General features: G+C 35.1%; 1 pseudogene across 1 annotated transcript; it reads right to left on the minus strand.

Moving 5' to 3' along the window:
• Window positions 1-7,792: 7,792 nt before the first annotated feature.
• LOC107142355 lies at window positions 7,793-9,841 on the minus strand (annotated as a pseudogene). The gene has a single exon (XR_001503548.2). The product of XR_001503548.2 is annotated as a heat shock cognate 71 kDa protein-like (transcript).
• Between the last annotated feature and the right edge of the window lie 575 nt (window positions 9,842-10,416).

The raw sequence follows: 10,416 nt of genomic DNA on the forward strand, positions 1-10,416 counted from the left end.
CCAGTCCAGGCTCCATAGAAAGACCTTGTCTCCACATAAAAATAAAAAAGTCCTAGAAATTTAGCTCAATGTAGAATGTTTGCCTGGCATGCACAAGGCTCTGTATTTAATCAGTCCAGTTCCACAAAAAGAAAAAAAATGTAGGCAGACTTGTCAATGTTGATGCTTAAGATTTTTGGTAGAAGATGTGAATGAGAACTAGAAATGTGAGAACTAGGACTAAAATCTTGAGAAACTATTTTTTGAAAAATAAATATACTTTTCCACATGAGCTACCACTTTAATAACAGTCTTCAAACAATTTGACAGGAGTCATATAACAATAACCTGAAGTCTCTGTCAGAAGGCAGACAATAAAAACTTCCTCTTTATTTACTTACTGAACATTTTTTGAAATTATAATACATTCTAAGAATAATAGGGAATTTATCTCCTTCCCAGGCAATCTCTTATATTCAACCTAAAGGAATCTGCCTTTTTCCTACATAAATTATTTATATATAATTTTTAATAATTTTACACAGAGAAAAAAAGCACATGTCCAATTAGTAAGTACCATTTGTTAACAGACTTTCTTTTCTCATTGGAATCTTTGTTTAATATCAAATGACTCTCTAAGTAGGCATTTATTTCTAACTTCTCTATCAATCTAACTATCCATATTTTGGAGCCTATTTCTCTGGAGAACCATGAAAGATACAGCTACTTTAATAATTAAACATACATGTAAATTTTCATGACTTTGTATTAACCAATAATTTATTAGACATTGCATTAAGAACACCAGTAACCAAAGGAAAAAAGTGAACTTTATTTGAATTAAATGAACTTTATGTACCAAAACACATATAAAGAAGTAAAAATAAAGTAAAATCTACCTACAGAATAAAAGAAGGCTATATTTGCAAATCACATATCTGATTGCTAGTATTCAGCATACGTAAAGAATATTTACTGCTCCAGAAGAAAAAAACAGAAACCCCAATTTAAAAAGAGCTAAAGTACTGAATAGATATGTTTCCAGGTAAGATATACAAATGACCAATGTCTTGGTCCATTTTCTGTTTTTATAACTGAATGCTACATACAAGTAGTTTATATATATAAAAAAAGGTTTATTTAGCTACCTATTGTGGAGGTCCACATTTGAAGGGCCACATCTATCTAGTTAGGGCCATCTCATGGTGGGGACTCTGCAAAGTCCCAAGGCAGCACAAAGCATCACATGGCAAAACAGCCAGTGAGCTAACTCAAGTCTCATCTCATAAAGCTGCTAAGGTAATCATGGGTGCACCACCTATATGACCTCATTTAATCCTAATTGCCTTCCACATACCATTAACTTATGACTTTGGTGGCTAAATTTAAAACACTGGAATTCTGAGAGATGCATCCAGACCACAGCAGCCCATAAGGACATGAACAGATACTCATCATCATTTGTCAACAAAAAAATTGCAGATGCAAACTACAGTGGATGCCTGTTCATAGCAGCTAGAATAGCTCTAATTTAAAAATGAAAAATAATAAGTGTTGGTGAAGATGTGGAGAAATGATGATCTATAACGTTGCTGGTTTTAAGTATAGTGGTGCAGCTGCTGTAGAAAACACTTTGGCAGTTCCTGAAAAGTTACACACAGATTTAGCATGTTACCAAGAAATTCCACTCCTATTATTGAAAACATGTATTTTATATCAACATATTTCATATATTTAATTATCTTACATACAATTATCATAACATATTTCATTTCATATGATGTTGAAATCATATCTACACCAAAACTTGTATGCAAATACTCATTGTAACATTGTTCATAATACCCCAAAAGTGGAAATATCCTTTAACTGCTGAATAAATAAATAAAATGTTGTGTACACATATAATGGAATATTATTCAGGAAGTAGAAAAACTGAAGTACTGATGACACAGTACAACACAGATGAAACTTGAAAATCTTATGTTCAGTTAAAGGATCAGATCCTAAAGAATTGTATGATTTCATTTATATATAATGTCTAAAGTAAGTGTTATGGTGTAGATATGAGATGTCCCCCATAAGTTCATGTGGGAGACAGTGCAAGAAAGTGTGGAGGTAAAATTGTTGGGTTATGAGCACCTTAACCCAATCAGTGCATCCATCCATTGATATGGATTAACTGGGCAGTAACTGTAGGCAGGCGGGTGGTGTCAGAAGGAGGTGAGATATCTGGGGTGTGCCTTGGAGGTTGATATTTTGTTCCTAGTGAGCACGGCTCTCTCTGCTTCCTGATTGCCATGTCCTGAGATGCTTCTCCCTTCCATACCTTTCTGCCATGTTGTTCTACCTCAACTTGGGTCCAGAGCAAAGGAGTTGACCATCTGTGGACTGACACTTCTGAAACAATGAGCACCAAATAAACTTTTTCTCCTCTAAAATTGTTTCTGTCAAGTAGGTCACAGCTGACTAAAATAGTAAGCAAATTCTATTTATATGAATATTAGTGATTACCAGGAGATGGGGGAGGGGTTAACTAAGAGAGACCGATAACAATTATGGATTTCTTTTTGGGACATGAAAACTTTCTGGAATTAAATAATGGTGATGCTTGCATAACCAAGTGAATATAATACAACATACAGAATCACACATAAAATATTAAAGTGATTAATCTTGTGTTATGTAAATTTTATCTCAATTTTAAGTGCAAAAATTAAAAATAAATAAATAGAAGAAAGGAAAATGCAAATTATAACAACAATGCAAACCAGTATACATCTCCCAGAATGGATAAGCAGAAGGACAATACAGATTTCTGGAAACTCCTATATCTGGTTGGAGAGTAAATTTGTTCAAATCCTAGAAAAATTCTTGTTTTGAAAAATTCCAATATTGAATATATATCAGCATGGAGGTATTGGCATGAAGAGATGTCAAGCATATAATATGTGAATAAAAGCTGATTACTAAAGATACATGCAGTGCAGTATACCATTTATGAAAATTTCCGTATGATGAAAATACACCATCTACTATGTTTATATGTACATATAAGTGTATCAATAACAAAAAATCATAAATTAAAAACTCTGTAATGTGGAATTTCTGAAAATGAAGAAAAGGAATGGTGTTGGTCCTCCCCAACAAAGGAACTTTGTAAAAATTTGTGTAACTTTTTTTCCAAAATAAAGGAAGAAAGGAAATCTTCCTATTTTAATAAATCCATTTTAATTGCATGGTGAAGCAGTGCTATTTTCCTTCCCACTTGAACAGAGTAATTTAAAATCAGAAGCAAAAGCACATGTTCACTGCTAATAAGCCTCTCCAGGCAAACTAAGGTCATGTCTTTCAATAACTTGAGCAACATCAGCTGATGAATAGAGCAGCTGTGGCCTATTCATGTGAGGGAAAGCGGCTGGCAGATGTGAGAAATTGGAAGAACTCTGAAACCCACCTACATGAGTTGAATGGACAAGATAATTCCTAAGCAAGAATTTGTAAATCAAGGTAGAGATAGCTGGAAAGTTGCCTCTTTGATTTTAGAAATGAAGGTCAATGTATTTGGAAAATAAGTCCATTTGTCAATCCCATAACTCTAAATCTATTTGTCAGAATAGAGCGTTTAATGAACAAGTTCTAAATTTACCAGTTTTTTGATCTGCATCTCCCTAACTGCTAAGGATATCAAACAATTTTTCATACTTTTTGCCTCTTGTATTTCTTCTTTTGAGAAATGTCTATTCAGGTCTTTTGACCATTTATTGAATGGGTTATTATTTTTTTTGGTGTAAAGATTTTTGAATTCTATATATTCTGGATATTAATCTCCCATTGCAAGAGTAGCTGGCAAAGATTTTCTCCCATTCTGTGGGCTCTCTCTTCACACTCTTAATTGCTTCCTTTGCTGCACAGAAGCTTTTTACTTTGATGCCATTCCATTTATTGATTCTTGATTTTATTTCTTGAGTTTTAGCAATCTTATTAAGAAAGTTGATGCCTATGCCAATATGTTGGAGTGTTTCTCTGTGTCTTATTCCAATTATTTCACTGTTTCTTATCTAATTCCTAGGTCTTTAATCTATCTTGAGTTGATTTTTGGATTGTCTTCAGTTCCATCCATTTATTGGCAAATGTCATAAAATCATTCTTCTTAGTTTGAAATCTGTCAAGTGACTGAGAAGCTCCATAGCTTTCCTGCCTTATTCCAGGCCTTCTCTGTCACTGTTTTAAGTTTTACAATGTGTGGTGTGGTCCTCTAGCCACTTAGCATTTTTAAGAGCTCTTCCCTCTGCTTGCTGTGTGATAATTTTGCTAAACTTGGTCTTTGCTTGATGTTACTCCTCATGCATCAATGCCTTAGTATAGCCTAGGAAATACTCAAAAAGGATTTGCTGAATAAATGAAAGACTGCATACATGACTGATTGAGTCATTTTAAAAGGATACTATGTACATAAAACTCCCTTGGTGATATCATCATTTGACTATGTAAATTTGAAGTTCCATAAAGTAGGTAATAATATAATTTGCTTTATTTTTAGCCATCCTTTCCTTCCAGAAATAAAATGGTCAATTTGTATCTACATGTTTTGGTTTGGAAATGTTTTCCAAAGGCCCATGTGTTGAATGCTTGCTCCTCTTTAAGAGGTGGGGCCTCCTATAAGGAAGTCAGGTCATTTGGGTGCCCTCAGAGGAAATATTGGGACCCTAGCCCCTTCTGACTCTTTCTTTGCTTACCAGCATCATGAGGTGAGTAGCATTGCTCCACCACATATTCCCTATCATGATGTTCTGCTTCATCCAAGGCCCAAAACCAATGGAACCAACCAACCACAGGCTGAAACTCTAGAACTGTGAGAGAAAATAAGGCTTTTCTTTTATTAAGTTGATTTTTTCAGGTATTTTGCCTCAGTGATGATCAAATACCTGTTATTTTCTTAATATCTTTACTGTTTTGGCAGAGCTTTTTGTGATGAAGAATTTTGGATTGAAAAAGTTCACCTTTACACATCATGACTTGTATTTTCCTATAATTATCCTTCATGTTAGTATTCAGTTACATTCAATATTTGTATAATAGTTTAGATGTTCAGAACATGGAAAATAGGGCAATACTGAGCACTCGTGCCCAGTATATATTTGGCTGTCAGTGAATATTTGCAGAATTTTAAAACACAGAATTGTGTGGATGGATTCTACCTTTGGCATTGTCCTTAAAAATAACTTCCCCAGTACATAATATTGAATGCTACTCTTACTGCCTTTATGGCATCTTTAATTCATCTATTAATATGCAATATATTCTGACATGTTATTTAAAATTGTGAATTGACCTTCCTAAAGTATTTTCTACAAATGAAAAATATTTATTGAAAAACAGAAATTTTTTTCAATTTCTTTGTGTGTGTGTGTGTGTGTGTGTGTGTGTGTGACAGAGAGGGGGGATCAAACCCAGGGCTTCATGCATGCTAGGCAAGTGCTTTACCACTGAGCTATATTCTCTGCCTGAGTTTTTCCCTGCTTTATCCTGCATTTTTCATCATATAACTACGAGTGGCATCATTCTGGCACTTTATCATTACTTTAGTGTTAGTGTTTTTAAAAATATTTTTCTTCTGCTCTTTGGCATCCCTAATACACTGTTTTGAATACTATAGCTTTAGAATAAATACTGCTTGATATGACAAACTTAGCCTTGCTTTTCTCAAAACACTATTTATTATTTCACATAAATTCTAGAACTATTTTATGAAATTTAAACAAAATTATCATGAGATTTTCCTAGAAGCTGCATTAAATTTATAGTTTTATTTTTTTGGAGGGTGGGAGAATAGATCTATTTACTCCATTGAATACTTCTGTATAGGAACATATTTCTCCAATGATACAAGGTTTTCCCTATGTAGTTCTATAATTTTAATGGCTTATTCCTCTAGGATTCACATAGTTCTTTTTATGTGTATCTCTAAATGTTTTCCTTATGCTATTTAACTGATATTATTGTTGTTGTATAAGAAAACTACTGTATTTTGTATAATCATTTTGCAACTGGTATACTTACCAAATTGCTACTATTTCTAAAACTTTTATTTTTTATATGGGGGTAATCAGTAAATAATTATTATTTTTCCTACTTTTATCAATATTTTTACTGTTTGTTCCTGTATCAGATGATTGTTTTAGGTAGCATTCCTAGAATGATTATTCAAACTAGTAACAGAAGGAGGAAGTCTTGGCTGGATTTTCTCAAGGAAGAAACTTCTATGCATTTACCAGACCGCAGTTTTCTTCTCCTTCTTGGAATACAACTAGATGGTATTTTCCACCCTTCTTTGCTCAAAGGATTAGAAGGGATATAGTAAAAATGATATATATATATATCATTTCAAAGCCTGTTCCTTAAAATCTTCCCAAGTGATCTCCCTTACTCTTTCTTTCTTCCTAACTGGGGCTTAAGACCAAATGTTCCAATTCCTCACTGGATTTCAGACCAAAAAACCAACTGTCTGACTGCTGACTCTGCACTTAGTGGAGAGCTGCTGACCCAAACTACCGGGCTGAGAACTCTCATAGGGAAATGGTGTATGAACAAATTTTATTGGGTGAGTCACAAACTTGGAGGACTGCTTGTTATAGCAATCATCACATCCTGATTATCACACTTATTTTAGTGGCGATGACACTATGTCAAACCCTGTAAATAAACTTAGCAGTTTGTTTGAAACAGGATGTTCTAAACCATCCTTTAATTCTTACTGAATTAGTAAATTTCTAAAATCAATCTGAAGATGTATTTAAAAGAGGATGTGGGGGAAAAGGCACACTCATACATTGCTGGTAGAACTGCAAATTGGTGAAGCCAATAAGGAAAGCAGTATGGAGAATCTTTGGAAAACTGGTTATGGAACCACCATTTGACCTAGCTATCCCACTTCTCAGTCTATACCCAAAGAACTTAAAAACAGCATATTACAGGGACACAGCCACATCAATGTTTAGAGCAGCACAATAGCTAAACTGTGGAACCAACCTAGATGTTCTTCAGTAGATGAATGGATAAAAAAAAATGTGATATATATACACAATGGAATATTATTCAACATTAAAAGAGAATAAAATCATGGTATTTGCAGGTAAATGAATGGAGTTGGAGAATATAATGCTAAGTGAAGTTAGTCAATCTTAAAAAATCAAACGCCAGATGTCTTCTCTGATTTAAGGATGCTGATTCATAATGTGGTGGGATGGGGCATGGGAGGATTAGATGAACTCCAAATGGGGAAAAGGGGAGGGAGGAGAAGGGAGGGGGCATGGGGATAGGAAATACGGTGGAATGAGAAGGACATCATTACCCTAAGTATATGAATGAAGACATGAATGATGTGACTCTACTTTGTGTTCAACCAGAGATATAAAAAATTCTGCTCTCTCCATATAATATGAATTAATGCATTCTGCTGTCATATATAACAAATTAAAATTTAAAAAATGAAAAAAATCAATATTACCATATAATTTCTTTCAAGCATTTTATTTTATGATTAATTATATGCAAATATTGCCTAATGTTCAATCATTCTGGGATATTAGAATAAAAATTCCCTGACCATTCTGAACAATTATTTTAATGTATTGCTAAATTCAATTTGCCATATTTCATTTTGAAATTGAAGTCTCAAATTGTCATATACTTTGACCTATTGAGGATTTTTTTGCCAATTTTAAATAGTTTTATTTAAGACATTGCATTTTCCATTTGCAATACAGTGCTTATAAAGTACAATGTTATTTCCTTTACCTGTGTACCCATTCTATATGCAAGTATTGAGAATGCCCAGTAATTTGCTACAAATTTGGGCCCTTCCATATTTTACTGTGTAGAATAATGCAAACTCTGTACTTGGACTGACATTATCAACCTCTTCAATAGTGGGCCCAGAGGAAGTACCACCACCAGAGAGGTGACCCTCCAAGCTTTCCTCCTGGCATGCCTCCTGCACTCTGGAACAGCTTGGTGATGGTGGGGTTGCAGACCTTCTCCAGCTCTTTCTGCTGATGTTTAATTCTTCCTTCTCTGCAGTCTGATTCTTATACAGCCAGTCAATGATTTCATTACATTTGTTAAAATCTTGTATTTGTCTTCATCAGTTATCTTGCCTTGAAGTTTCTCATCTTCAACAGTCACTTCCATGTTGAATGCATAAGACTCCAGAGAATTCTTGGATGACATATTGTCCCTCTACTTTTTGTCTTCAGCTTTGTACTTTTAAGCTTCCTAAGCCAGGTTCTCAATGTCCTCCTTGCCCGAACAATCTCTGTCATTAGTGATGGTAATCTTGTTCTTTTTTCCTGTACTCTTATCTATGTCAGAGATATCGAGGATGCCATTGTCATCAATATCAAAAGTGACTTGAATCTGAGGAACACCAAGGGGTGCAGGAGATGTGCCTGTGAGTTCAAACTTGCCAAGCAGGTTGTTATCCTTGGTTATGGCATGCTCACCTTTATATATCTGAATGAGCACACCAGGCTGGTTATCAGGGTAGTTGGTGAAGCTCTGTGCCTCCTCAGTAGGAATGGTGGTATTGCGCTTAATAAGGACAATCACGACTCCACCAGAAGTTTCAATACCAAGGGAAAGAGGAGTGACATCCAAGAGCAGCAAATCTTGAACATTTTTAGGCTTATGTTCAGATAAAATGGCTGTCTGGACAGCTGCACCATAAGCGTCAGCATCATCAGGGTTGATGCTCTTATTCTGTTCTTTTCCATTGACGTTCTACAAAAGCTTCTGAATCTGGGGGATATGAGTAGCACCACCCACCAGTACAATATCACGGATATGTAACTTGTCTAACTTGGCATTTCAAAGAGATTTTTCTACAGTATCAAGGGTGCCACGGAACAGGATTCAACTCTTCAAATCAAGCACAGGTAATGGAGGTATAGAAGTTGATTCCTTCATAAAGAGAATCAATCTCAGTACTAGCCTGTTTGCTGGAAGAGTGGGTATGCTTAGCTCTTTCACATGCAGTATGGAGACGTTGGACAGCTCTTTTGTTTTCATGGATGGGATGTCCTTCTTATGCTTTTGCTTGAACTCAGAGATAAACATTGACCACACGGTTATCAAAATCTTCTCCACCTAAGTGGGTGTCTCCAGCTGTGGATTTGACCTCAATAGTGAAGATTGACACATCAAAAATGCCACCTCCTAAATAAAAATTAGCACATTTCTTTCAGCTCCAACCTTTTTGTCTAAATCATAAGCAATAACAATGGCAGTTGGCTAATTGTCCTAAATACATTGAGACCAGCAATCGTTCCAGCATCTTTGGTTGACTGATGCTGAGAGTCACTGAAGTAAGCTGGCACTGTGACCACAGCAATGGTAACAGTAGGCCAGTGGTAAAGGTAGGCCTCTTCAATTTCCCTCATCTTTGTCCCAACCATAAAAGATACCTCCTCTAGATAGAAACTTTTTGTCTCACCCTTGTATTCTACTTGGACTTTGGGCCTGCCTGCATCATCCACCACCAGTGCTTCATATTAGACTGGACAACAGCATCATCAAATCTCTGTCTTATCAGACATTTGGCATCAAAAACTGTGTTGGTGGGGCACATTGCAACCTGATTCTTTGCAGCATCACTGATCAATCATTCTTTGTCAGTGAAGGTGACATAGCTTGGGATAGCTGGGTTCCCCGATTGTTGGTCATTATCTCCACTTTTCCATGCTGGAAGACACCCACGCAAACATAGGTGGTGCCAAGATCAATGCCGACTGCAGGTCCCTTAGACATGGTTCCATATCCATAGGCTAGACTATAATTTCAAAAAAAACACACAAATCTCAAAAGCTGCCCCCATACTCAATGATCTGACCTATTGTTTTTAAAATTTCACTTTTCCTTGGTGTTCTTCCTTTACTATATATTTAAAGGTATTTCTATAATATTTTCTTAGAGTTATATTTGCTTTGTATAATCCATTTTTTTCCCAAGGACACTTGATGATTTAAATATTCTACTTCTTTTGTCAGTTTGGGACATTCACGATTCCTCTGAAAATTATCTATTTTGTGATTAGTATATTTATTCATAAATTCTATTGCTTTCTCTTTAAATTCAGAATTTTTGACCAGAAATAAAAACCATTTCATTGCTGGTTCTTAGTGATATAAACAAAATTATTAAAAACAGAGACTTATTTTCCCCAAAGGAGATAATTATAAATCATATTTATTTGGACATTTTTCCTAACAATCTGACTTCTACTGTCTTTTTCTTGTTTCTCAATAATGAAAAGAACTTGAAAAATTTCCTAATGATTGTTTAAGCAGAAAACAACTAGATTACATGTCCCACAAATATTAGAGAATTGGTGTCAACATAGCAATAGCAAATCTTAAAGCCCAGTGCTTGTCAGCTGAG

The sequence above is a fragment of the Marmota marmota genome, unplaced genomic scaffold (assembly GCF_001458135.2).
Source record: "Marmota marmota marmota unplaced genomic scaffold, marMar, whole genome shotgun sequence".
Lineage (NCBI taxonomy): Eukaryota > Metazoa > Chordata > Mammalia > Rodentia > Sciuridae > Marmota > Marmota marmota.